The 25,226-nt window shown below is 46.3% G+C and overlaps 16 non-coding genes across 16 annotated transcripts; all 16 read left to right on the top strand.

Annotated features, from left to right (window-relative positions):
- The first annotated feature begins 604 nt into the window (after positions 1 to 604).
- LOC142265949 (U2 spliceosomal RNA) lies at positions 605 to 795 on the top strand. Its single transcript, XR_012732149.1, has one exon. It is a non-coding gene; the product is annotated as a U2 spliceosomal RNA (small nuclear RNA).
- Positions 796 to 2,182: 1,387 nt separating this feature from the next.
- Positions 2,183 to 2,373, top strand: LOC142265947 (U2 spliceosomal RNA). The gene has a single exon (XR_012732148.1). It is a non-coding gene; the product is annotated as a U2 spliceosomal RNA (small nuclear RNA).
- A 1,387-nt stretch (positions 2,374 to 3,760) lies between these two features.
- On the top strand, positions 3,761 to 3,951 carry LOC142265946 (U2 spliceosomal RNA). Its single transcript, XR_012732147.1, has one exon. It is a non-coding gene; the product is annotated as a U2 spliceosomal RNA (small nuclear RNA).
- A 1,387-nt stretch (positions 3,952 to 5,338) lies between these two features.
- Positions 5,339 to 5,529, top strand: LOC142265845 (U2 spliceosomal RNA). The gene has a single exon (XR_012732058.1). It is a non-coding gene; the product is annotated as a U2 spliceosomal RNA (small nuclear RNA).
- A 1,387-nt stretch (positions 5,530 to 6,916) lies between these two features.
- Positions 6,917 to 7,107, top strand: LOC142265944 (U2 spliceosomal RNA). The gene has a single exon (XR_012732145.1). It is a non-coding gene; the product is annotated as a U2 spliceosomal RNA (small nuclear RNA).
- Positions 7,108 to 8,494: 1,387 nt separating this feature from the next.
- Positions 8,495 to 8,685, top strand: LOC142265943 (U2 spliceosomal RNA). The gene has a single exon (XR_012732144.1). It is a non-coding gene; the product is annotated as a U2 spliceosomal RNA (small nuclear RNA).
- Positions 8,686 to 10,072: 1,387 nt separating this feature from the next.
- On the top strand, positions 10,073 to 10,263 carry LOC142265941 (U2 spliceosomal RNA). Its single transcript, XR_012732143.1, has one exon. It is a non-coding gene; the product is annotated as a U2 spliceosomal RNA (small nuclear RNA).
- A 1,387-nt stretch (positions 10,264 to 11,650) lies between these two features.
- Positions 11,651 to 11,841, top strand: LOC142265940 (U2 spliceosomal RNA). Its single transcript, XR_012732142.1, has one exon. It is a non-coding gene; the product is annotated as a U2 spliceosomal RNA (small nuclear RNA).
- A 1,387-nt stretch (positions 11,842 to 13,228) lies between these two features.
- On the top strand, positions 13,229 to 13,419 carry LOC142265939 (U2 spliceosomal RNA). The gene has a single exon (XR_012732141.1). It is a non-coding gene; the product is annotated as a U2 spliceosomal RNA (small nuclear RNA).
- A 1,387-nt stretch (positions 13,420 to 14,806) lies between these two features.
- LOC142265893 (U2 spliceosomal RNA) lies at positions 14,807 to 14,997 on the top strand. Its single transcript, XR_012732102.1, has one exon. It is a non-coding gene; the product is annotated as a U2 spliceosomal RNA (small nuclear RNA).
- Positions 14,998 to 16,384: 1,387 nt separating this feature from the next.
- LOC142265938 (U2 spliceosomal RNA) lies at positions 16,385 to 16,575 on the top strand. The gene has a single exon (XR_012732140.1). It is a non-coding gene; the product is annotated as a U2 spliceosomal RNA (small nuclear RNA).
- A 1,387-nt stretch (positions 16,576 to 17,962) lies between these two features.
- Positions 17,963 to 18,153, top strand: LOC142265937 (U2 spliceosomal RNA). The gene has a single exon (XR_012732139.1). It is a non-coding gene; the product is annotated as a U2 spliceosomal RNA (small nuclear RNA).
- A 1,387-nt stretch (positions 18,154 to 19,540) lies between these two features.
- On the top strand, positions 19,541 to 19,731 carry LOC142265936 (U2 spliceosomal RNA). The gene has a single exon (XR_012732138.1). It is a non-coding gene; the product is annotated as a U2 spliceosomal RNA (small nuclear RNA).
- Positions 19,732 to 21,118: 1,387 nt separating this feature from the next.
- LOC142265935 (U2 spliceosomal RNA) lies at positions 21,119 to 21,309 on the top strand. Its single transcript, XR_012732137.1, has one exon. It is a non-coding gene; the product is annotated as a U2 spliceosomal RNA (small nuclear RNA).
- A 1,387-nt stretch (positions 21,310 to 22,696) lies between these two features.
- LOC142265934 (U2 spliceosomal RNA) lies at positions 22,697 to 22,887 on the top strand. The gene has a single exon (XR_012732136.1). It is a non-coding gene; the product is annotated as a U2 spliceosomal RNA (small nuclear RNA).
- Positions 22,888 to 24,274: 1,387 nt separating this feature from the next.
- On the top strand, positions 24,275 to 24,465 carry LOC142265932 (U2 spliceosomal RNA). Its single transcript, XR_012732134.1, has one exon. It is a non-coding gene; the product is annotated as a U2 spliceosomal RNA (small nuclear RNA).
- Positions 24,466 to 25,226: the final 761 nt, after the last annotated feature.

Raw genomic sequence — 25,226 nt, 5'->3', positions numbered from 1 at the left:
ACAACATGAAGAGACGGAACACTGGCGGCTTGTCACAATGCCCCCCGATGACATCACAATAGCGCTGCTGCCTAGAAAACAAGCTGCGCAGAAGAAGTTGTTCTTTGGGTGGGAGGGTGGGCTAGTGGAAGGAGGGGGCAATCTCTTTTTTTCCCGGGTGGTAGGGGGATGACAGGAGAAGGGAAGCGGGTGGTGAGAAAGGTACAGAGGGCAGGGTTTGGGGGCTGGGAAGGAAAGGGAAAAGATTAGGGTTTGGGGATGATGAAAGGGCTTTCTACGGGTAAGGATGGCAAAGGGTGGCAGTGACGGAAAGTCAGGCAACCTGTCCTGTCCGTCTTTTTGTATCGTGAATTGGAAAGACTGCAAGGGGGAGGGGAGTTGCTTGCGCCCTAAAGGAGGAGTTATTCAGATTCATTGCAGTGGGCGGCGGCTGCAAAACGCACCATTCTTCTTGTTTTTGCTCTGCAAAGCAGCCTTTTCAAGGGTTAGCTTGGGTGACAAAATGTCTTGTGTAGGCGTGGGTTTGTCTCCCTCTCGCTCTCTCTCCCTAAGATGTGTCCGGCATAGGCCAGGGTGCCACTCGAGGCCCAAACCAATTCTGGTTATCGCTTCTCGGCCTTTTGGCTAAGATCAAGTGTAGTATCTGTTCTTATCAGTTTAATATCTGATACGTCCCCTATCTGGGGACCATATATTAAATGGATTTTTAGAACAGGGAGATGGAAAAAGAGCTTGCTCTGTCCACTCCACGCATTGACCTGGTATTGCAGTACCTCCAGGAACGGTGCACCCCTTCTTAACCCAGTTTCCAAAAGCAGAACTCAATTCACCTGATTCATATTAGCCCGATTTAATGAATTGGAAGAAAGCATACGTCTTCATATGCACCTCAATTTGGCCCATTCACTTTTCACACTTCCTCCTTTTGTTTTTTATCTTTCACACTTTTGACTTTCCTTATTCATCCAAATAGCAAACTCATCACCACTCAACCTGACCAACTCGGCTATGTCCCCGTGCTGCAGTTCTCTGTCTTATCTAGATCATTTGCAATTGAATGGAATAGATCCCTTTTGGACAAAGTGGATTCACCTGCTGCTGCAGTGACCACAGGTGTGATAAGATCTAGAATTGGCATCTGGTGCGATCTCTCCGCTTCCACTCCAAAGAAAGTTACCTGTTTATTCCTATCATGCATTGGTTTTTGGGGTTTTCTTTGAGTAATGATGATCTCTTTAGTAGTCTGTTGGCGCCCTCTCCTGGAGGAATAGTTTGCTTGCTCTTGGACATTCTAAAAGAGAGGTCATGATAGACATTGAGCTTCTGAGCTCAATTGGGGACAGTCATGGGTGATGAATGTTTGCAACCTACTGCGAAGCCTCATACCGCAATATAAGGAACGTCAAATACTAAGAAAGGGCGGCCTATGAAAGAATTACTACTTTCAATAAGTACACTTAAACGGCTAATTGGGAATAGAAAAACTGTAAAAAGCCCTCTGAGAAAGCCCCCCTCTAACCTTTGATAGTAAGCTTTTCTGTAGTCTGCCTGTTGATGTATTTTCCGTTTGAACTGTGCACAACATGAAGAGACGGAACACTGGCGGCTTGTCACAATGCCCCCCGATGACATCACAATAGCGCTGCTGCCTAGAAAACAAGCTGCGCAGAAGAAGTTGTTCTTTGGGTGGGAGGGTGGGCTAGTGGAAGGAGGGGGCAATCTCTTTTTTTCCCGGGTGGTAGGGAGATGACAGGAGAAGGGAAGCGGGTGGTGAGAAAGGTACAGAGGGCAGGGTTTGGGGGCTGGGAAGGAAAGGGAAAAGATTAGGGTTTGGAGATGATGAAAGGGCTTTCTACGGGTAAGGATGGCAAAGGGTGGCAGTGACGGAAAGTCAGGCAACCTGTCCTGTCCGTCTTTTTGTATCGTGAATTGGAAAGACTGCAAGGGGGAGGGGAGTTGCTTGCGCCCTAAAGGAGGAGTTATTCAGATTCATTGCAGTGGGCGGCGGCTGCAAAACGCACCATTCTTCTTGTTTTTGCTCTGCAAAGCAGCCTTTTCAAGGGTTGGCTTGGGTGACAAAATGTCTTGTGTAGGCGTGGGTTTGTCTCCCTCTCGCTCTCTCTCCCTAAGATGTGTCCGGCATAGGCCAGGGTGCCACTCGAGGCCCAAACCAATTCTGGTTATCGCTTCTCGGCCTTTTGGCTAAGATCAAGTGTAGTATCTGTTCTTATCAGTTTAATATCTGATACGTCCCCTATCTGGGGACCATATATTAAATGGATTTTTAGAACAGGGAGATGGAAAAAGAGCTTGCTCTGTCCACTCCACGCATTGACCTGGTATTGCAGTACCTCCAGGAACGGTGCACCCCTTCTTAACCCAGTTTCCAAAAGCAGAACTCAATTCACCTGATTCATATTAGCCCGATTTAATGAATTGGAAGAAAGCATACGTCTTCATATGCACCTCAATTTGGCCCATTCACTTTTCACACTTCCTCCTTTTGTTTTTTATCTTTCACACTTTTGACTTTCTTTATTCATCCAAATAGCAAACTCATCACCACTCAACCTGACCAACTCGGCTATGTCCCCGTGCTGCAGTTCTCTGTCTTATCTAGATCATTTGCAATTGAATGGAATAGATCCCTTTTGGACAAAGTGGATTCACCTGCTGCTGCAGTGACCACAGGTGTGATAAGATCTAGAATTGGCATCTGGTGCGATCTCTCCGCTTCCACTCCAAAGAAAGTTACCTGTTTATTCCTATCATGCATTGGTTTTTGGGGTTTTCTTTGAGTAATGATGATCTCTTTAGTAGTCTGTTGGCGCCCTCTCCTGGAGGAATAGTTTGCTTGCTCTTGGACATTCTAAAAGAGAGGTCATGATAGACATTGAGCTTCTGAGCTCAATTGGGGACAGTCATGGGTGATGAATGTTTGCAACCTACTGCGAAGCCTCATACCGCAATATAAGGAACGTCAAATACTAAGAAAGGGCGGCCTATGAAAGAATTACTACTTTCAATAAGTACACTTAAACGGCTAATTGGGAATAGAAAAACTGTAAAAAGCCCTCTGAGAAAGCCCCCCTCTAACCTTTGATAGTAAGCTTTTCTGTAGTCTGCCTGTTGATGTATTTTCCGTTTGAACTGTGCACAACATGAAGAGACGGAACACTGGCGGCTTGTCACAATGCCCCCCGATGACATCACAATAGCGCTGCTGCCTAGAAAACAAGCTGCGCAGAAGAAGTTGTTCTTTGGGTGGGAGGGTGGGCTAGTGGAAGGAGGGGGCAATCTCTTTTTTTCCCGGGTGGTAGGGGGATGACAGGAGAAGGGAAGCGGGTGGTGAGAAAGGTACAGAGGGCAGGGTTTGGGGGCTGGGAAGGAAAGGGAAAAGATTAGGGTTTGGGGATGATGAAAGGGCTTTCTACGGGTAAGGATGGCAAAGGGTGGCAGTGACGGAAAGTCAGGCAACCTGTCCTGTCCGTCTTTTTGTATCGTGAATTGGAAAGACTGCAAGGGGGAGGGGAGTTGCTTGCGCCCTAAAGGAGGAGTTATTCAGATTCATTGCAGTGGGCGGCGGCTGCAAAACGCACCATTCTTCTTGTTTTTGCTCTGCAAAGCAGCCTTTTCAAGGGTTGGCTTGGGTGACAAAATGTCTTGTGTAGGCGTGGGTTTGTCTCCCTCTCGCTCTCTCTCCCTAAGATGTGTCCGGCATAGGCCAGGGTGCCACTCGAGGCCCAAACCAATTCTGGTTATCGCTTCTCGGCCTTTTGGCTAAGATCAAGTGTAGTATCTGTTCTTATCAGTTTAATATCTGATACGTCCCCTATCTGGGGACCATATATTAAATGGATTTTTAGAACAGGGAGATGGAAAAAGAGCTTGCTCTGTCCACTCCACGCATTGACCTGGTATTGCAGTACCTCCAGGAACGGTGCACCCCTTCTTAACCCAGTTTCCAAAAGCAGAACTCAATTCACCTGATTCATATTAGCCCGATTTAATGAATTGGAAGAAAGCATACGTCTTCATATGCACCTCAATTTGGCCCATTCACTTTTCACACTTCCTCCTTTTGTTTTTTATCTTTCACACTTTTGACTTTCTTTATTCATCCAAATAGCAAACTCATCACCACTCAACCTGACCAACTCGGCTATGTCCCCGTGCTGCAGTTCTCTGTCTTATCTAGATCATTTGCAATTGATTGGAATAGATCCCTTTTGGACAAAGTGGATTCACCTGCTGCTGCAGTGACCACAGGTGTGATAAGATCTAGAATTGGCATCTGGTGCGATCTCTCCGCTTCCACTCCAAAGAAAGTTACCTGTTTATTCCTATCATGCATTGGTTTTTGGGGTTTTCTTTGAGTAATGATGATCTCTTTAGTAGTCTGTTGGCGCCCTCTCCTGGAGGAATAGTTTGCTTGCTCTTGGACATTCTAAAAGAGAGGTCATGATAGACATTGAGCTTCTGAGCTCAATTGGGGACAGTCATGGGTGATGAATGTTTGCAACCTACTGCGAAGCCTCATACCGCAATATAAGGAACGTCAAATACTAAGAAAGGGCGGCCTATGAAAGAATTACTACTTTCAATAAGTACACTTAAACGGCTAATTGGGAATAGAAAAACTGTAAAAAGCCCTCTGAGAAAGCCCCCCTCTAACCTTTGATAGTAAGCTTTTCTGTAGTCTGCCTGTTGATGTATTTTCCGTTTGAACTGTGCACAACATGAAGAGACGGAACACTGGCGGCTTGTCACAATGCCCCCCGATGACATCACAATAGCGCTGCTGCCTAGAAAACAAGCTGCGCAGAAGAAGTTGTTCTTTGGGTGGGAGGGTGGGCTAGTGGAAGGAGGGGGCAATCTCTTTTTTTCCCGGGTGGTAGGGGGATGACAGGAGAAGGGAAGCGGGTGGTGAGAAAGGTACAGAGGGCAGGGTTTGGGGGCTGGGAAGGAAAGGGAAAAGATTAGGGTTTGGGGATGATGAAAGGGCTTTCTACGGGTAAGGATGGCAAAGGGTGGCAGTGACGGAAAGTCAGGCAACCTGTCCTGTCCGTCTTTTTGTATCGTGAATTGGAAAGACTGCAAGGGGGAGGGGAGTTGCTTGCGCCCTAAAGGAGGAGTTATTCAGATTCATTGCAGTGGGCGGCGGCTGCAAAACGCACCATTCTTCTTGTTTTTGCTCTGCAAAGCAGCCTTTTCAAGGGTTGGCTTGGGTGACAAAATGTCTTGTGTAGGCGTGGGTTTGTCTCCCTCTCGCTCTCTCTCCCTAAGATGTGTCCGGCATAGGCCAGGGTGCCACTCGAGGCCCAAACCAATTCTGGTTATCGCTTCTCGGCCTTTTGGCTAAGATCAAGTGTAGTATCTGTTCTTATCAGTTTAATATCTGATACGTCCCCTATCTGGGGACCATATATTAAATGGATTTTTAGAACAGGGAGATGGAAAAAGAGCTTGCTCTGTCCACTCCACGCATTGACCTGGTATTGCACTACCTCCAGGAACGGTGCACCCCTTCTTAACCCAGTTTCCAAAAGCAGAACTCAATTCACCTGATTCATATTAGCCCGATTTAATGAATTGGAAGAAAGCATACGTCTTCATATGCACCTCAATTTGGCCCATTCACTTTTCACACTTCCTCCTTTTGTTTTTTATCTTTCACACTTTTGACTTTCTTTATTCATCCAAATAGCAAACTCATCACCACTCAACCTGACCAACTCGGCTATGTCCCCGTGCTGCAGTTCTCTGTCTTATCTAGATCATTTGCAATTGAATGGAATAGATCCCTTTTGGACAAAGTGGATTCACCTGCTGCTGCAGTGACCACAGGTGTGATAAGATCTAGAATTGGCATCTGGTGCGATCTCTCCGCTTCCACTCCAAAGAAAGTTACCTGTTTATTCCTATCATGCATTGGTTTTTGGGGTTTTCTTTGAGTAATGATGATCTCTTTAGTAGTCTGTTGGCGCCCTCTCCTGGAGGAATAGTTTGCTTGCTCTTGGACATTCTAAAAGAGAGGTCATGATAGACATTGAGCTTCTGAGCTCAATTGGGGACAGTCATGGGTGATGAATGTTTGCAACCTACTGCGAAGCCTCATACCGCAATATAAGGAACGTCAAATACTAAGAAAGGGCGGCCTATGAAAGAATTACTACTTTCAATAAGTACACTTAAACGGCTAATTGGGAATAGAAAAACTGTAAAAAGCCCTCTGAGAAAGCCCCCCTCTAACCTTTGATAGTAAGCTTTTCTGTAGTCTGCCTGTTGATGTATTTTCCGTTTGAACTGTGCACAACATGAAGAGACGGAACACTGGCGGCTTGTCACAATGCCCCCCGATGACATCACAATAGCGCTGCTGCCTAGAAAACAAGCTGCGCAGAAGAAGTTGTTCTTTGGGTGGGAGGGTGGGCTAGTGGAAGGAGGGGGCAATCTCTTTTTTTCCCGGGTGGTAGGGGGATGACAGGAGAAGGGAAGCGGGTGGTGAGAAAGGTACAGAGGGCAGGGTTTGGGGGCTGGGAAGGAAAGGGAAAAGATTAGGGTTTGGGGATGATGAAAGGGCTTTCTACGGGTAAGGATGGCAAAGGGTGGCAGTGACGGAAAGTCAGGCAACCTGTCCTGTCCGTCTTTTTGTATCGTGAATTGGAAAGACTGCAAGGGGGAGGGGAGTTGCTTGCGCCCTAAAGGAGGAGTTATTCAGATTCATTGCAGTGGGCGGCGGCTGCAAAACGCACCATTCTTCTTGTTTTTGCTCTGCAAAGCAGCCTTTTCAAGGGTTGGCTTGGGTGACAAAATGTCTTGTGTAGGCGTGGGTTTGTCTCCCTCTCGCTCTCTCTCCCTAAGATGTGTCCGGCATAGGCCAGGGTGCCACTCGAGGCCCAAACCAATTCTGGTTATCGCTTCTCGGCCTTTTGGCTAAGATCAAGTGTAGTATCTGTTCTTATCAGTTTAATATCTGATACGTCCCCTATCTGGGGACCATATATTAAATGGATTTTTAGAACAGGGAGATGGAAAAAGAGCTTGCTCTGTCCACTCCACGCATTGACCTGGTATTGCAGTACCTCCAGGAACGGTGCACCCCTTCTTAACCCAGTTTCCAAAAGCAGAACTCAATTCACCTGATTCATATTAGCCCGATTTAATGAATTGGAAGAAAGCATACGTCTTCATATGCACCTCAATTTGGCCCATTCACTTTTCACACTTCCTCCTTTTGTTTTTTATCTTTCACACTTTTGACTTTCTTTATTCATCCAAATAGCAAACTCATCACCACTCAACCTGACCAACTCGGCTATGTCCCCGTGCTGCAGTTCTCTGTCTTATCTAGATCATTTGCAATTGAATGGAATAGATCCCTTTTGGACAAAGTGGATTCACCTGCTGCTGCAGTGACCACAGGTGTGATAAGATCTAGAATTGGCATCTGGTGCGATCTCTCCGCTTCCACTCCAAAGAAAGTTACCTGTTTATTCCTATCATGCATTGGTTTTTGGGGTTTTCTTTGAGTAATGATGATCTCTTTAGTAGTCTGTTGGCGCCCTCTCCTGGAGGAATAGTTTGCTTGCTCTTGGACATTCTAAAAGAGAGGTCATGATAGACATTGAGCTTCTGAGCTCAATTGGGGACAGTCATGGGTGATGAATGTTTGCAACCTACTGCGAAGCCTCATACCGCAATATAAGGAACGTCAAATACTAAGAAAGGGCGGCCTATGAAAGAATTACTACTTTCAATAAGTACACTTAAACGGCTAATTGGGAATAGAAAAACTGTAAAAAGCCCTCTGAGAAAGCCCCCCTCTAACCTTTGATAGTAAGCTTTTCTGTAGTCTGCCTGTTGATGTATTTTCCGTTTGAACTGTGCACAACATGAAGAGACGGAACACTGGCGGCTTGTCACAATGCCCCCCGATGACATCACAATAGCGCTGCTGCCTAGAAAACAAGCTGCGCAGAAGAAGTTGTTCTTTGGGTGGGAGGGTGGGCTAGTGGAAGGAGGGGGCAATCTCTTTTTTTCCCGGGTGGTAGGGGGATGACAGGAGAAGGGAAGCGGGTGGTGAGAAAGGTACAGAGGGCAGGGTTTGGGGGCTGGGAAGGAAAGGGAAAAGATTAGGGTTTGGGGATGATGAAAGGGCTTTCTACGGGTAAGGATGGCAAAGGGTGGCAGTGACGGAAAGTCAGGCAACCTGTCCTGTCCGTCTTTTTGTATCGTGAATTGGAAAGACTGCAAGGGGGAGGGGAGTTGCTTGCGCCCTAAAGGAGGAGTTATTCAGATTCATTGCAGTGGGCGGCGGCTGCAAAACGCACCATTCTTCTTGTTTTTGCTCTGCAAAGCAGCCTTTTCAAGGGTTGGCTTGGGTGACAAAATGTCTTGTGTAGGCGTGGGTTTGTCTCCCTCTCGCTCTCTCTCCCTAAGATGTGTCCGGCATAGGCCAGGGTGCCACTCGAGGCCCAAACCAATTCTGGTTATCGCTTCTCGGCCTTTTGGCTAAGATCAAGTGTAGTATCTGTTCTTATCAGTTTAATATCTGATACGTCCCCTATCTGGGGACCATATATTAAATGGATTTTTAGAACAGGGAGATGGAAAAAGAGCTTGCTCTGTCCACTCCACGCATTGACCTGGTATTGCAGTACCTCCAGGAACGGTGCACCCCTTCTTAACCCAGTTTCCAAAAGCAGAACTCAATTCACCTGATTCATATTAGCCCGATTTAATGAATTGGAAGAAAGCATACGTCTTCATATGCACCTCAATTTGGCCCATTCACTTTTCACACTTCCTCCTTTTGTTTTTTATCTTTCACACTTTTGACTTTCTTTATTCATCCAAATAGCAAACTCATCACCACTCAACCTGACCAACTCGGCTATGTCCCCGTGCTGCAGTTCTCTGTCTTATCTAGATCATTTGCAATTGAATGGAATAGATCCCTTTTGGACAAAGTGGATTCACCTGCTGCTGCAGTGACCACAGGTGTGATAAGATCTAGAATTGGCATCTGGTGCGATCTCTCCGCTTCCACTCCAAAGAAAGTTACCTGTTTATTCCTATCATGCATTGGTTTTTGGGGTTTTCTTTGAGTAATGATGATCTCTTTAGTAGTCTGTTGGCGCCCTCTCCTGGAGGAATAGTTTGCTTGCTCTTGGACATTCTAAAAGAGAGGTCATGATAGACATTGAGCTTCTGAGCTCAATTGGGGACAGTCATGGGTGATGAATGTTTGCAACCTACTGCGAAGCCTCATACCGCAATATAAGGAACGTCAAATACTAAGAAAGGGCGGCCTATGAAAGAATTACTACTTTCAATAAGTACACTTAAACGGCTAATTGGGAATAGAAAAACTGTAAAAAGCCCTCTGAGAAAGCCCCCCTCTAACCTTTGATAGTAAGCTTTTCTGTAGTCTGCCTGTTGATGTATTTTCCGTTTGAACTGTGCACAACATGAAGAGACGGAACACTGGCGGCTTGTCACAATGCCCCCCGATGACATCACAATAGCGCTGCTGCCTAGAAAACAAGCTGCGCAGAAGAAGTTGTTCTTTGGGTGGGAGGGTGGGCTAGTGGAAGGAGGGGGCAATCTCTTTTTTTCCCGGGTGGTAGGGGGATGACAGGAGAAGGGAAGCGGGTGGTGAGAAAGGTACAGAGGGCAGGGTTTGGGGGCTGGGAAGGAAAGGGAAAAGATTAGGGTTTGGGGATGATGAAAGGGCTTTCTACGGGTAAGGATGGCAAAGGGTGGCAGTGACGGAAAGTCAGGCAACCTGTCCTGTCCGTCTTTTTGTATCGTGAATTGGAAAGACTGCAAGGGGGAGGGGAGTTGCTTGCGCCCTAAAGGAGGAGTTATTCAGATTCATTGCAGTGGGCGGCGGCTGCAAAACGCACCATTCTTCTTGTTTTTGCTCTGCAAAGCAGCCTTTTCAAGGGTTGGCTTGGGTGACAAAATGTCTTGTGTAGGCGTGGGTTTGTCTCCCTCTCGCTCTCTCTCCCTAAGATGTGTCCGGCATAGGCCAGGGTGCCACTCGAGGCCCAAACCAATTCTGGTTATCGCTTCTCGGCCTTTTGGCTAAGATCAAGTGTAGTATCTGTTCTTATCAGTTTAATATCTGATACGTCCCCTATCTGGGGACCATATATTAAATGGATTTTTAGAACAGGGAGATGGAAAAAGAGCTTGCTCTGTCCACTCCACGCATTGACCTGGTATTGCAGTACCTCCAGGAACGGTGCACCCCTTCTTAACCCAGTTTCCAAAAGCAGAACTCAATTCACCTGATTCATATTAGCCCGATTTAATGAATTGGAAGAAAGCATACGTCTTCATATGCACCTCAATTTGGCCCATTCACTTTTCACACTTCCTCCTTTTGTTTTTTATCTTTCACACTTTTGACTTTCTTTATTCATCCAAATAGCAAACTCATCACCACTCAACCTGACCAACTCGGCTATGTCCCCGTGCTGCAGTTCTCTGTCTTATCTAGATCATTTGCAATTGAATGGAATAGATCCCTTTTGGACAAAGTGGATTCACCTGCTGCTGCAGTGACCACAGGTGTGATAAGATCTAGAATTGGCATCTGGTGCGATCTCTCCGCTTCCACTCCAAAGAAAGTTACCTGTTTATTCCTATCATGCATTGGTTTTTGGGGTTTTCTTTGAGTAATGATGATCTCTTTAGTAGTCTGTTGGCGCCCTCTCCTGGAGGAATAGTTTGCTTGCTCTTGGACATTCTAAAAGAGAGGTCATGATAGACATTGAGCTTCTGAGCTCAATTGGGGACAGTCATGGGTGATGAATGTTTGCAACCTACTGCGAAGCCTCATACCGCAATATAAGGAACGTCAAATACTAAGAAAGGGCGGCCTATGAAAGAATTACTACTTTCAATAAGTACACTTAAACGGCTAATTGGGAATAGAAAAACTGTAAAAAGCCCTCTGAGAAAGCCCCCCTCTAACCTTTGATAGTAAGCTTTTCTGTAGTCTGCCTGTTGATGTATTTTCCGTTTGAACTGTGCACAACATGAAGAGACGGAACACTGGCGGCTTGTCACAATGCCCCCCGATGACATCACAATAGCGCTGCTGCCTAGAAAACAAGCTGCGCAGAAGAAGTTGTTCTTTGGGTGGGAGGGTGGGCTAGTGGAAGGAGGGGGCAATCTCTTTTTTTCCCGGGTGGTAGGGGGATGACAGGAGAAGGGAAGCGGGTGGTGAGAAAGGTACAGAGGGCAGGGTTTGGGGGCTGGGAAGGAAAGGGAAAAGATTAGGGTTTGGGGATGATGAAAGGGCTTTCTACGGGTAAGGATGGCAAAGGGTGGCAGTGACGGAAAGTCAGGCAACCTGTCCTGTCCGTCTTTTTGTATCGTGAATTGGAAAGACTGCAAGGGGGAGGGGAGTTGCTTGCGCCCTAAAGGAGGAGTTATTCAGATTCATTGCAGTGGGCGGCGGCTGCAAAACGCACCATTCTTCTTGTTTTTGCTCTGCAAAGCAGCCTTTTCAAGGGTTGGCTTGGGTGACAAAATGTCTTGTGTAGGCGTGGGTTTGTCTCCCTCTCGCTCTCTCTCCCTAAGATGTGTCCGGCATAGGCCAGGGTGCCACTCGAGGCCCAAACCAATTCTGGTTATCGCTTCTCGGCCTTTTGGCTAAGATCAAGTGTAGTATCTGTTCTTATCAGTTTAATATCTGATACGTCCCCTATCTGGGGACCATATATTAAATGGATTTTTAGAACAGGGAGATGGAAAAAGAGCTTGCTCTGTCCACTCCACGCATTGACCTGGTATTGCAGTACCTCCAGGAACGGTGCACCCCTTCTTAACCCAGTTTCCAAAAGCAGAACTCAATTCACCTGATTCATATTAGCCCGATTTAATGAATTGGAAGAAAGCATACGTCTTCATATGCACCTCAATTTGGCCCATTCACTTTTCACACTTCCTCCTTTTGTTTTTTATCTTTCACACTTTTGACTTTCTTTATTCATCCAAATAGCAAACTCATCACCACTCAACCTGACCAACTCGGCTATGTCCCCGTGCTGCAGTTCTCTGTCTTATCTAGATCATTTGCAATTGAATGGAATAGATCCCTTTTGGACAAAGTGGATTCACCTGCTGCTGCAGTGACCACAGGTGTGATAAGATCTAGAATTGGCATCTGGTGCGATCTCTCCGCTTCCACTCCAAAGAAAGTTACCTGTTTATTCCTATCATGCATTGGTTTTTGGGGTTTTCTTTGAGTAATGATGATCTCTTTAGTAGTCTGTTGGCGCCCTCTCCTGGAGGAATAGTTTGCTTGCTCTTGGACATTCTAAAAGAGAGGTCATGATAGACATTGAGCTTCTGAGCTCAATTGGGGACAGTCATGGGTGATGAATGTTTGCAACCTACTGCGAAGCCTCATACCGCAATATAAGGAACGTCAAATACTAAGAAAGGGCGGCCTATGAAAGAATTACTACTTTCAATAAGTACACTTAAACGGCTAATTGGGAATAGAAAAACTGTAAAAAGCCCTCTGAGAAAGCCCCCCTCTAACCTTTGATAGTAAGCTTTTCTGTAGTCTGCCTGTTGATGTATTTTCCGTTTGAACTGTGCACAACATGAAGAGACGGAACACTGGCGGCTTGTCACAATGCCCCCCGATGACATCACAATAGCGCTGCTGCCTAGAAAACAAGCTGCGCAGAAGAAGTTGTTCTTTGGGTGGGAGGGTGGGCTAGTGGAAGGAGGGGGCAATCTCTTTTTTTCCCGGGTGGTAGGGGGATGACAGGAGAAGGGAAGCGGGTGGTGAGAAAGGTACAGAGGGCAGGGTTTGGGGGCTGGGAAGGAAAGGGAAAAGATTAGGGTTTGGGGATGATGAAAGGGCTTTCTACGGGTAAGGATGGCAAAGGGTGGCAGTGACGGAAAGTCAGGCAACCTGTCCTGTCCGTCTTTTTGTATCGTGAATTGGAAAGACTGCAAGGGGGAGGGGAGTTGCTTGCGCCCTAAAGGAGGAGTTATTCAGATTCATTGCAGTGGGCGGCGGCTGCAAAACGCACCATTCTTCTTGTTTTTGCTCTGCAAAGCAGCCTTTTCAAGGGTTGGCTTGGGTGACAAAATGTCTTGTGTAGGCGTGGGTTTGTCTCCCTCTCGCTCTCTCTCCCTAAGATGTGTCCGGCATAGGCCAGGGTGCCACTCGAGGCCCAAACCAATTCTGGTTATCGCTTCTCGGCCTTTTGGCTAAGATCAAGTGTAGTATCTGTTCTTATCAGTTTAATATCTGATACGTCCCCTATCTGGGGACCATATATTAAATGGATTTTTAGAACAGGGAGATGGAAAAAGAGCTTGCTCTGTCCACTCCACGCATTGACCTGGTATTGCAGTACCTCCAGGAACGGTGCACCCCTTCTTAACCCAGTTTCCAAAAGCAGAACTCAATTCACCTGATTCATATTAGCCCGATTTAATGAATTGGAAGAAAGCATACGTCTTCATATGCACCTCAATTTGGCCCATTCACTTTTCACACTTCCTCCTTTTGTTTTTTATCTTTCACACTTTTGACTTTCTTTATTCATCCAAATAGCAAACTCATCACCACTCAACCTGACCAACTCGGCTATGTCCCCGTGCTGCAGTTCTCTGTCTTATCTAGATCATTTGCAATTGAATGGAATAGATCCCTTTTGGACAAAGTGGATTCACCTGCTGCTGCAGTGACCACAGGTGTGATAAGATCTAGAATTGGCATCTGGTGCGATCTCTCCGCTTCCACTCCAAAGAAAGTTACCTGTTTATTCCTATCATGCATTGGTTTTTGGGGTTTTCTTTGAGTAATGATGATCTCTTTAGTAGTCTGTTGGCGCCCTCTCCTGGAGGAATAGTTTGCTTGCTCTTGGACATTCTAAAAGAGAGGTCATGATAGACATTGAGCTTCTGAGCTCAATTGGGGACAGTCATGGGTGATGAATGTTTGCAACCTACTGCGAAGCCTCATACCGCAATATAAGGAACGTCAAATACTAAGAAAGGGCGGCCTATGAAAGAATTACTACTTTCAATAAGTACACTTAAACGGCTAATTGGGAATAGAAAAACTGTAAAAAGCCCTCTGAGAAAGCCCCCCTCTAACCTTTGATAGTAAGCTTTTCTGTAGTCTGCCTGTTGATGTATTTTCCGTTTGAACTGTGCACAACATGAAGAGACGGAACACTGGCGGCTTGTCACAATGCCCCCCGATGACATCACAATAGCGCTGCTGCCTAGAAAACAAGCTGCGCAGAAGAAGTTGTTCTTTGGGTGGGAGGGTGGGCTAGTGGAAGGAGGGGGCAATCTCTTTTTTTCCCGGGTGGTAGGGGGATGACAGGAGAAGGGAAGCGGGTGGTGAGAAAGGTACAGAGGGCAGGGTTTGGGGGCTGGGAAGGAAAGGGAAAAGATTAGGGTTTGGGGATGATGAAAGGGCTTTCTACGGGTAAGGATGGCAAAGGGTGGCAGTGACGGAAAGTCAGGCAACCTGTCCTGTCCGTCTTTTTGTATCGTGAATTGGAAAGACTGCAAGGGGGAGGGGAGTTGCTTGCGCCCTAAAGGAGGAGTTATTCAGATTCATTGCAGTGGGCGGCGGCTGCAAAACGCACCATTCTTCTTGTTTTTGCTCTGCAAAGCAGCCTTTTCAAGGGTTGGCTTGGGTGACAAAATGTCTTGTGTAGGCGTGGGTTTGTCTCCCTCTCGCTCTCTCTCCCTAAGATGTGTCCGGCATAGGCCAGGGTGCCACTCGAGGCCCAAACCAATTCTGGTTATCGCTTCTCGGCCTTTTGGCTAAGATCAAGTGTAGTATCTGTTCTTATCAGTTTAATATCTGATACGTCCCCTATCTGGGGACCATATATTAAATGGATTTTTAGAACAGGGAGATGGAAAAAGAGCTTGCTCTGTCCACTCCACGCATTGACCTGGTATTGCAGTACCTCCACGAACGGTGCACCCCTTCTTAACCCAGTTTCCAAAAGCAGAACTCAATTCACCTGATTCATATTAGCCCGATTTAATGAATTGGAAGAAAGCATACGTCTTCATATGCACCTCAATTTGGCCCATTCACTTTTCACACTTCCTCCTTTTGTTTTTTATCTTTCACACTTTTGACTTTCTTTATTCATCCAAATAGCAAACTCATCACCACTCAACCTGACCAACTCGGCTATGTCCCCGTGCTGCAGTTCTCTGTCTTATCTAGATCATTTGCAATTGAATGGAATAGATCCCTTTTGGACAAAGTGGATTCACCTGCTGCTGCAGTGACCACAGGTGTGATAAGATCTAGAATTGGCATCTGGTGCGATCTCTCCGCTTCCACTCCAAAGAAAGTTACCTGTTTATTCCTATCATGCATTGGTTTTTGGGGTTTTCTTTGAGTAATGATGATCTCTTTAGTAGTCTGTTGGCGCCCTCTCCTGGAGGAATAGTTTGCTTGCTTTTGGACATTCTAAAAGAGAGGTCATGATAGACATTGAGCTTCTGAGCTCAATTGGGGACAGTCATGGGTGATGAATGTTTGCAACCTACTGCGAAGCCTCATACCGCAATATAAGGAACGTCAAATACTAAGAAAGGGCGGCCTATGAAAGAATTACTACTTTCAATAAGTACACTTAAACGGCTAATTGGGAATAGAAAAACTGTAAAAAGCCCTCTGAGAAAGCCCCCCTCTAACCTTTGATAGTAAGCTTTTCTGTAGTCTGCCTGTTGATGTATTTTCCGTTTGAACTGTGCACAACATGAAGAGACGGAACACTGGCGGCTTGTCACAATGCCCCCCGATGACATCACAATAGCGCTGCTGCCTAGAAAACAAGCTGCGCAGAAGAAGTTGTTCTTTGGGTGGGAGGGTGGGCTAGTGGAAGGAGGGGGCAATCTCTTTTTTTCCCGGGTGGTAGGGGGATGACAGGAGAAGGGAAGCGGGTGGTGAGAAAGGTACAGAGGGCAGGGTTTGGGGGCTGGGAAGGAAAGGGAAAAGATTAGGGTTTGGGGATGATGAAAGGGCTTTCTACGGGTAAGGATGGCAAAGGGTGGCAGTGACGGAAAGTCAGGCAACCTGTCCTGTCCGTCTTTTTGTATCGTGAATTGGAAAGACTGCAAGGGGGAGGGGAGTTGCTTGCGCCCTAAAGGAGGAGTTATTCAGATTCATTGCAGTGGGCGGCGGCTGCAAAACGCACCATTCTTCTTGTTTTTGCTCTGCAAAGCAGCCTTTTCAAGGGTTGGCTTGGGTGACAAAATGTCTTGTGTAGGCGTGGGTTTGTCTCCCTCTCGCTCTCTCTCCCTAAGATGTGTCCGGCATAGGCCAGGGTGCCACTCGAGGCCCAAACCAATTCTGGTTATCGCTTCTCGGCCTTTTGGCTAAGATCAAGTGTAGTATCTGTTCTTATCAGTTTAATATCTGATACGTCCCCTATCTGGGGACCATATATTAAATGGATTTTTAGAACAGGGAGATGGAAAAAGAGCTTGCTCTGTCCACTCCACGCATTGACCTGGTATTGCAGTACCTCCAGGAACGGTGCACCCCTTCTTAACCCAGTTTCCAAAAGCAGAACTCAATTCACCTGATTCATATTAGCCCGATTTAATGAATTGGAAGAAAGCATACGTCTTCATATGCACCTCAATTTGGCCCATTCACTTTTCACACTTCCTCCTTTTGTTTTTTATCTTTCACACTTTTGACTTTCTTTATTCATCCAAATAGCAAACTCATCACCACTCAACCTGACCAACTCGGCTATGTCCCCGTGCTGCAGTTCTCTGTCTTATCTAGATCATTTGCAATTGAATGGAATAGATCCCTTTTGGACAAAGTGGATTCACCTGCTGCTGCAGTGACCACAGGTGTGATAAGATCTAGAATTGGCATCTGGTGCGATCTCTCCGCTTCCACTCCAAAGAAAGTTACCTGTTTATTCCTATCATGCATTGGTTTTTGGGGTTTTCTTTGAGTAATGATGATCTCTTTAGTAGTCTGTTGGCGCCCTCTCCTGGAGGAATAGTTTGCTTGCTCTTGGACATTCTAAAAGAGAGGTCATGATAGACATTGAGCTTCTGAGCTCAATTGGGGACAGTCATGGGTGATGAATGTTTGCAACCTACTGCGAAGCCTCATACCGCAATATAAGGAACGTCAAATACTAAGAAAGGGCGGCCTATGAAAGAATTACTACTTTCAATAAGTACACTTAAACGGCTAATTGGGAATAGAAAAACTGTAAAAAGCCCTCTGAGAAAGCCCCCCTCTAACCTTTGATAGTAAGCTTTTCTGTAGTCTGCCTGTTGATGTATTTTCCGTTTGAACTGTGCACAACATGAAGAGACGGAACACTGGCGGCTTGTCACAATGCCCCCCGATGACATCACAATAGCGCTGCTGCCTAGAAAACAAGCTGCGCAGAAGAAGTTGTTCTTTGGGTGGGAGGGTGGGCTAGTGGAAGGAGGGGGCAATCTCTTTTTTTCCCGGGTGGTAGGGGGATGACAGGAGAAGGGAAGCGGGTGGTGAGAAAGGTACAGAGGGCAGGGTTTGGGGGCTGGGAAGGAAAGGGAAAAGATTAGGGTTTGGGGATGATGAAAGGGCTTTCTACGGGTAAGGATGGCAAAGGGTGGCAGTGACGGAAAGTCAGGCAACCTGTCCTGTCCGTCTTTTTGTATCGTGAATTGGAAAGACTGCAAGGGGGAGGGGAGTTGCTTGCGCCCTAAAGGAGGAGTTATTCAGATTCATTGCAGTGGGCGGCGGCTGCAAAACGCACCATTCTTCTTGTTTTTGCTCTGCAAAGCAGCCTTTTCAAGGGTTGGCTTGGGTGACAAAATGTCTTGTGTAGGCGTGGGTTTGTCTCCCTCTCGCTCTCTCTCCCTAAGATGTGTCCGGCATAGGCCAGGGTGCCACTCGAGGCCCAAACCAATTCTGGTTATCGCTTCTCGGCCTTTTGGCTAAGATCAAGTGTAGTATCTGTTCTTATCAGTTTAATATCTGATACGTCCCCTATCTGGGGACCATATATTAAATGGATTTTTAGAACAGGGAGATGGAAAAAGAGCTTGCTCTGTCCACTCCACGCATTGACCTGGTATTGCAGTACCTCCAGGAACGGTGCACCCCTTCTTAACCCAGTTTCCAAAAGCAGAACTCAATTCACCTGATTCATATTAGCCCGATTTAATGAATTGGAAGAAAGCATACGTCTTCATATGCACCTCAATTTGGCCCATTCACTTTTCACACTTCCTCCTTTTGTTTTTTATCTTTCACACTTTTGACTTTCTTTATTCATCCAAATAGCAAACTCATCACCACTCAACCTGACCAACTCGGCTATGTCCCCGTGCTGCAGTTCTCTGTCTTATCTAGATCATTTGCAATTGAATGGAATAGATCCCTTTTGGACAAAGTGGATTCACCTGCTGCTGCAGTGACCACAGGTGTGATAAGATCTAGAATTGGCATCTGGTGCGATCTCTCCGCTTCCACTCCAAAGAAAGTTACCTGTTTATTCCTATCATGCATTGGTTTTTGGGGTTTTCTTTGAGTAATGATGATCTCTTTAGTAGTCTGTTGGCGCCCTCTCCTGGAGGAATAGTTTGCTTGCTCTTGGACATTCTAAAAGAGAGGTCATGATAGACATTGAGCTTCTGAGCTCAATTGGGGACAGTCATGGGTGATGAATGTTTGCAACCTACTGCGAAGCCTCATACCGCAATATAAGGAACGTCAAATACTAAGAAAGGGCGGCCTATGAAAGAATTACTACTTTCAATAAGTACACTTAAACGGCTAATTGGGAATAGAAAAACTGTAAAAAGCCCTCTGAGAAAGCCCCCCTCTAACCTTTGATAGTAAGCTTTTCTGTAGTCTGCCTGTTGATGTATTTTCCGTTTGAACTGTGCACAACATGAAGAGACGGAACACTGGCGGCTTGTCACAATGCCCCCCGATGACATCACAATAGCGCTGCTGCCTAGAAAACAAGCTGCGCAGAAGAAGTTGTTCTTTGGGTGGGAGGGTGGGCTAGTGGAAGGAGGGGGCAATCTCTTTTTTTCCCGGGTGGTAGGGGGATGACAGGAGAAGGGAAGCGGGTGGTGAGAAAGGTACAGAGGGCAGGGTTTGGGGGCTGGGAAGGAAAGGGAAAAGATTAGGGTTTGGGGATGATGAAAGGGCTTTCTACGGGTAAGGATGGCAAAGGGTGGCAGTGACGGAAAGTCAGGCAACCTGTCCTGTCCGTCTTTTTGTATCGTGAATTGGAAAGACTGCAAGGGGGAGGGGAGTTGCTTGCGCCCTAAAGGAGGAGTTATTCAGATTCATTGCAGTGGGCGGCGGCTGCAAAACGCACCATTCTTCTTGTTTTTGCTCTGCAAAGCAGCCTTTTCAAGGGTTGGCTTGGGTGACAAAATGTCTTGTGTAGGCGTGGGTTTGTCTCCCTCTCGCTCTCTCTCCCTAAGATGTGTCCGGCATAGGCCAGGGTGCCACTCGAGGCCCAAACCAATTCTGGTTATCGCTTCTCGGCCTTTTGGCTAAGATCAAGTGTAGTATCTGTTCTTATCAGTTTAATATCTGATACGTCCCCTATCTGGGGACCATATATTAAATGGATTTTTAGAACAGGGAGATGGAAAAAGAGCTTGCTCTGTCCACTCCACGCATTGACCTGGTATTGCAGTACCTCCAGGAACGGTGCACCCCTTCTTAACCCAGTTTCCAAAAGCAGAACTCAATTCACCTGATTCATATTAGCCCGATTTAATGAATTGGAAGAAAGCATACGTCTTCATATGCACCTCAATTTGGCCCATTCACTTTTCACACTTCCTCCTTTTGTTTTTTATCTTTCACACTTTTGACTTTCTTTATTCATCCAAATAGCAAACTCATCACCACTCAACCTGACCAACTCGGCTATGTCCCCGTGCTGCAGTTCTCTGTCTTATCTAGATCATTTGCAATTGAATGGAATAGATCCCTTTTGGACAAAGTGGATTCACCTGCTGCTGCAGTGACCACAGGTGTGATAAGATCTAGAATTGGCATCTGGTGCGATCTCTCCGCTTCCACTCCAAAGAAAGTTACCTGTTTATTCCTATCATGCATTGGTTTTTGGGGTTTTCTTTGAGTAATGATGATCTCTTTAGTAGTCTGTTGGCGCCCTCTCCTGGAGGAATAGTTTGCTTGCTCTTGGACATTCTAAAAGAGAGGTCATGATAGACATTGAGCTTCTGAGCTCAATTGGGGACAGTCATGGGTGATGAATGTTTGCAACCTACTGCGAAGCCTCATACCGCAATATAAGGAACGTCAAATACTAAGAAAGGGCGGCCTATGAAAGAATTACTACTTTCAATAAGTACACTTAAACGGCTAATTGGGAATAGAAAAACTGTAAAAAGCCCTCTGAGAAAGCCCCCCTCTAACCTTTGATAGTAAGCTTTTCTGTAGTCTGCCTGTTGATGTATTTTCCGTTTGAACTGTGCACAACATGAAGAGACGGAACACTGGCGGCTTCTCACAATGCCCCCCGATGACATCACAATAGCGCTGCTGCCTAGAAAACAAGCTGCGCAGAAGAAGTTGTTCTTTGGGTGGGAGGGTGGGCTAGTGGAAGGAGGGGGCAATCTCTTTTTTTCCCGGGTGGTAGGGGGATGACAGGAGAAGGGAAGCGGGTGGTGAGAAAGGTACAGAGGGCAGGGTTTGGGGGCTGGGAAGGAAAGGGAAAAGATTAGGGTTTGGGGATGATGAAAGGGCTTTCTACGGGTAAGGATGGCAAAGGGTGGCAGTGACGGAAAGTCAGGCAACCTGTCCTGTCCGTCTTTTTGTATCGTGAATTGGAAAGACTGCAAGGGGGAGGGGAGTTGCTTGCGCCCTAAAGGAGGAGTTATTCAGATTCATTGCAGTGGGCGGCGGCTGCAAAACGCACCATTCTTCTTGTTTTTGCTCTGCAAAGCAGCCTTTTCAAGGGTTGGCTTGGGTGACAAAATGTCTTGTGTAGGCGTGGGTTTGTCTCCCTCTCGCTCTCTCTCCCTAAGATGTGTCCGGCATAGGCCAGGGTGCCACTCGAGGCCCAAACCAATTCTGGTTATCGCTTCTCGGCCTTTTGGCTAAGATCAAGTGTAGTATCTGTTCTTATCAGTTTAATATCTGATACGTCCCCTATCTGGGGACCATATATTAAATGGATTTTTAGAACAGGGAGATGGAAAAAGAGCTTGCTCTGTCCACTCCACGCATTGACCTGGTATTGCAGTACCTCCAGGAACGGTGCACCCCTTCTTAACCCAGTTTCCAAAAGCAGAACTCAATTCACCTGATTCATATTAGCCCGATTTAATGAATTGGAAGAAAGCATACGTCTTCATATGCACCTCAATTTGGCCCATTCACTTTTCACACTTCCTCCTTTTGTTTTTTATCTTTCACACTTTTGACTTTCTTTATTCATCCAAATAGCAAACTCATCACCACTCAACCTGACCAACTCGGCTATGTCCCCGTGCTGCAGTTCTCTGTCTTATCTAGATCATTTGCAATTGAATGGAATAGATCCCTTTTGGACAAAGTGGATTCACCTGCTGCTGCAGTGACCACAGGTGTGATAAGATCTAGAATTGGCATCTGGTGCGATCTCTCCGCTTCCACTCCAAAGAAAGTTACCTGTTTATTCCTATCATGCATTGGTTTTTGGGGTTTTCTTTGAGTAATGATGATCTCTTTAGTAGTCTGTTGGCGCCCTCTCCTGGAGGAATAGTTTGCTTGCTCTTGGACATTCTAAAAGAGAGGTCATGATAGACATTGAGCTTCTGAGCTCAATTGGGGACAGTCATGGGTGATGAATGTTTGCAACCTACTGCGAAGCCTCATACCGCAATATAAGGAACGTCAAATACTAAGAAAGGGCGGCCTATGAAAGAATTACTACTTTCAATAAGTACACTTAAACGGCTAATTGGGAATAGAAAAACTGTAAAAAGCCCTCTGAGAAAGCCCCCCTCTAACCTTTGATAGTAAGCTTTTCTGTAGTCTGCCTGTTGATGTATTTTCCGTTTGAACTGTGCACAACATGAAGAGACGGAACACTGGCGGCTTGTCACAATGCCCCCCGATGACATCACAATAGCGCTGCTGCCTAGAAAACAAGCTGCGCAGAAGAAGTTGTTCTTTGGGTGGGAGGGTGGGCTAGTGGAAGGAGGGGGCAATCTCTTTTTTTCCCGGGTGGTAGGGGGATGACAGGAGAAGGGAAGCGGGTGGTGAGAAAGGTACAGAGGGCAGGGTTTGGGGGCTGGGAAGGAAAGGGAAAAGATTAGGGTTTGGGGATGATGAAAGGGCTTTCTACGGGTAAGGATGGCAAAGGGTGGCAGTGACGGAAAGTCAGGCAACCTGTCCTGTCCGTCTTTTTGTATCGTGAATTGGAAAGACTGCAAGGGGGAGGGGAGTTGCTTGCGCCCTAAAGGAGGAGTTATTCAGATTCATTGCAGTGGGCGGCGGCTGCAAAACGCACCATTCTTCTTGTTTTTGCTCTGCAAAGCAGCCTTTTCAAGGGTTGGCTTGGGTGACAAAATGTCTTGTGTAGGCGTGGGTTTGTCTCCCTCTCGCTCTCTCTCCCTAAGATGTGTCCGGCATAGGCCAGGGTGCCACTCGAGGCCCAAACCAATTCTGGTTATCGCTTCTCGGCCTTTTGGCTAAGATCAAGTGTAGTATCTGTTCTTATCAGTTTAATATCTGATACGTCCCCTATCTGGGGACCATATATTAAATGGATTTTTAGAACAGGGAGATGGAAAAAGAGCTTGCTCTGTCCACTCCACGCATTGACCTGGTATTGCAGTACCTCCAGGAACGGTGCACCCCTTCTTAACCCAGTTTCCAAAAGCAGAACTCAATTCACCTGATTCATATTAGCCCGATTTAATGAATTGGAAGAAAGCATACGTCTTCATATGCACCTCAATTTGGCCCATTCACTTTTCACACTTCCTCCTTTTGTTTTTTATCTTTCACACTTTTGACTTTCTTTATTCATCCAAATAGCAAACTCATCACCACTCAACCTGACCAACTCGGCTATGTCCCCGTGCTGCAGTTCTCTGTCTTATCTAGATCATTTGCAATTGAATGGAATAGATCCCTTTTGGACAAAGTGGATTCACCTGCTGCTGCAGTGACCACAGGTGTGATAAGATCTAGAATTGGCATCTGGTGCGATCTCTCCGCTTCCACTCCAAAGAAAGTTACCTGTTTATTCCTATCATGCATTGGTTTTTGGGGTTTTCTTTGAGTAATGATGATCTCTTTAGTAGTCTGTTGGCGCCCTCTCCTGGAGGAATAGTTTGCTTGCTCTTGGACATTCTAAAAGAGAGGTCATGATAGACATTGAGCTTCTGAGCTCAATTGGGGACAGTCATGGGTGATGAATGTTTGCAACCTACTGCGAAGCCTCATACCGCAATATAAGGAACGTCAAATACTAAGAAAGGGCGGCCTATGAAAGAATTACTACTTTCAATAAGTACACTTAAACGGCTAATTGGGAATAGAAAAACTGTAAAAAGCCCTCTGAGAAAGCCCCCCTCTAACCTTTGATAGTAAGCTTTTCTGTAGTCTGCCTGTTGATGTATTTTCCGTTTGAACTGTGCACAACATGAAGAGACGGAACACTGGCGGCTTGTCACAATGCCCCCCGATGACATCACAATAGCGCTGCTGCCTAGAAAACAAGCTGCGCAGAAGAAGTTGTTCTTTGGGTGGGAGGGTGGGCTAGTGGAAGGAGGGGGCAATCTCTTTTTTTCCCGGGTGGTAGGGGGATGACAGGAGAAGGGAAGCGGGTGGTGAGAAAGGTACAGAGGGCAGGGTTTGGGGGCTGGGAAGGAAAGGGAAAAGATTAGGGTTTGGGGATGATGAAAGGGCTTTCTACGGGTAAGGATGGCAAAGGGTGGCAGTGACGGAAAGTCAGGCAACCTGTCCTGTCCGTCTTTTTGTATCGTGAATTGGAAAGACTGCAAGGGGGAGGGGAGTTGCTTGCGCCCTAAAGGAGGAGTTATTCAGATTCATTGCAGTGGGCGGCGGCTGCAAAACGCACCATTCTTCTTGTTTTTGCTCTGCAAAGCAGCCTTTTCAAGGGTTGGCTTGGGTGACAAAATGTCTTGTGTAGGCGTGGGTTTGTCTCCCTCTCGCTCTCTCTCCCTAAGATGTGTCCGGCATAGGCCAGGGTGCCACTCGAGGCCCAAACCAATTCTGGTTATCGCTTCTCGGCCTTTTGGCTAAGATCAAGTGTAGTATCTGTTCTTATCAGTTTAATATCTGATACGTCCCCTATCTGGGGACCATATATTAAATGGATTTTTAGAACAGGGAGATGGAAAAAGAGCTTGCTCTGTCCACTCCACGCATTGACCTGGTATTGCAGTACCTCCAGGAACGGTGCACCCCTTCTTAACCCAGTTTCCAAAAGCAGAACTCAATTCACCTGATTCATATTAGCCCGATTTAATGAATTGGAAGAAAGCATACGTCTTCATATGCACCTCAATTTGGCCCATTCACTTTTCACACTTCCTCCTTTTGTTTTTTATCTTTCACACTTTTGACTTTCTTTATTCATCCAAATAGCAAACTCATCACCACTCAACCTGACCAACTCGGCTATGTCCCCGTGCTGCAGTTCTCTGTCTTATCTAGATCATTTGCAATTGAATGGAATAGATCCCTTTTGGACAAAGTGGATTCACCTGCTGCTGCAGTGACCACAGGTGTGATAAGATCTAGAATTGGCATCTGGTGCGATCTCTCCGCTTCCACTCCAAAGAAAGTTACCTGTTTATTCCTATCATGCATTGGTTTTTGGGGTTTTCTTTGAGTAATGATGATCTCTTTAGTAGTCTGTTGGCGCCCTCTCCTGGAGGAATAGTTTGCTTGCTCTTGGACATTCTAAAAGAGAGGTCATGATAGACATTGAGCTTCTGAGCTCAATTGGGGACAGTCATGGGTGATGAATGTTTGCAACCTACTGCGAAGCCTCATACCGCAATATAAGGAACGTCAAATACTAAGAAAGGGCGGCCTATGAAAGAATTACTACTTTCAATAAGTACACTTAAACGGCTAATTGGGAATAGAAAAACTGTAAAAAGCCCTCTGAGAAAGCCCCCCTCTAACCTTTGATAGTAAGCTTTTCTGTAGTCTGCCTGTTGAT

The sequence above is a fragment of the Anomaloglossus baeobatrachus genome, unplaced genomic scaffold (assembly GCF_048569485.1).
Source record: "Anomaloglossus baeobatrachus isolate aAnoBae1 unplaced genomic scaffold, aAnoBae1.hap1 Scaffold_2783, whole genome shotgun sequence".
In the NCBI taxonomy this organism is placed as follows: Eukaryota; Metazoa; Chordata; class Amphibia; order Anura; family Aromobatidae; genus Anomaloglossus; species Anomaloglossus baeobatrachus.
This window is presented reverse-complemented; position numbering and strand designations above follow the sequence as displayed.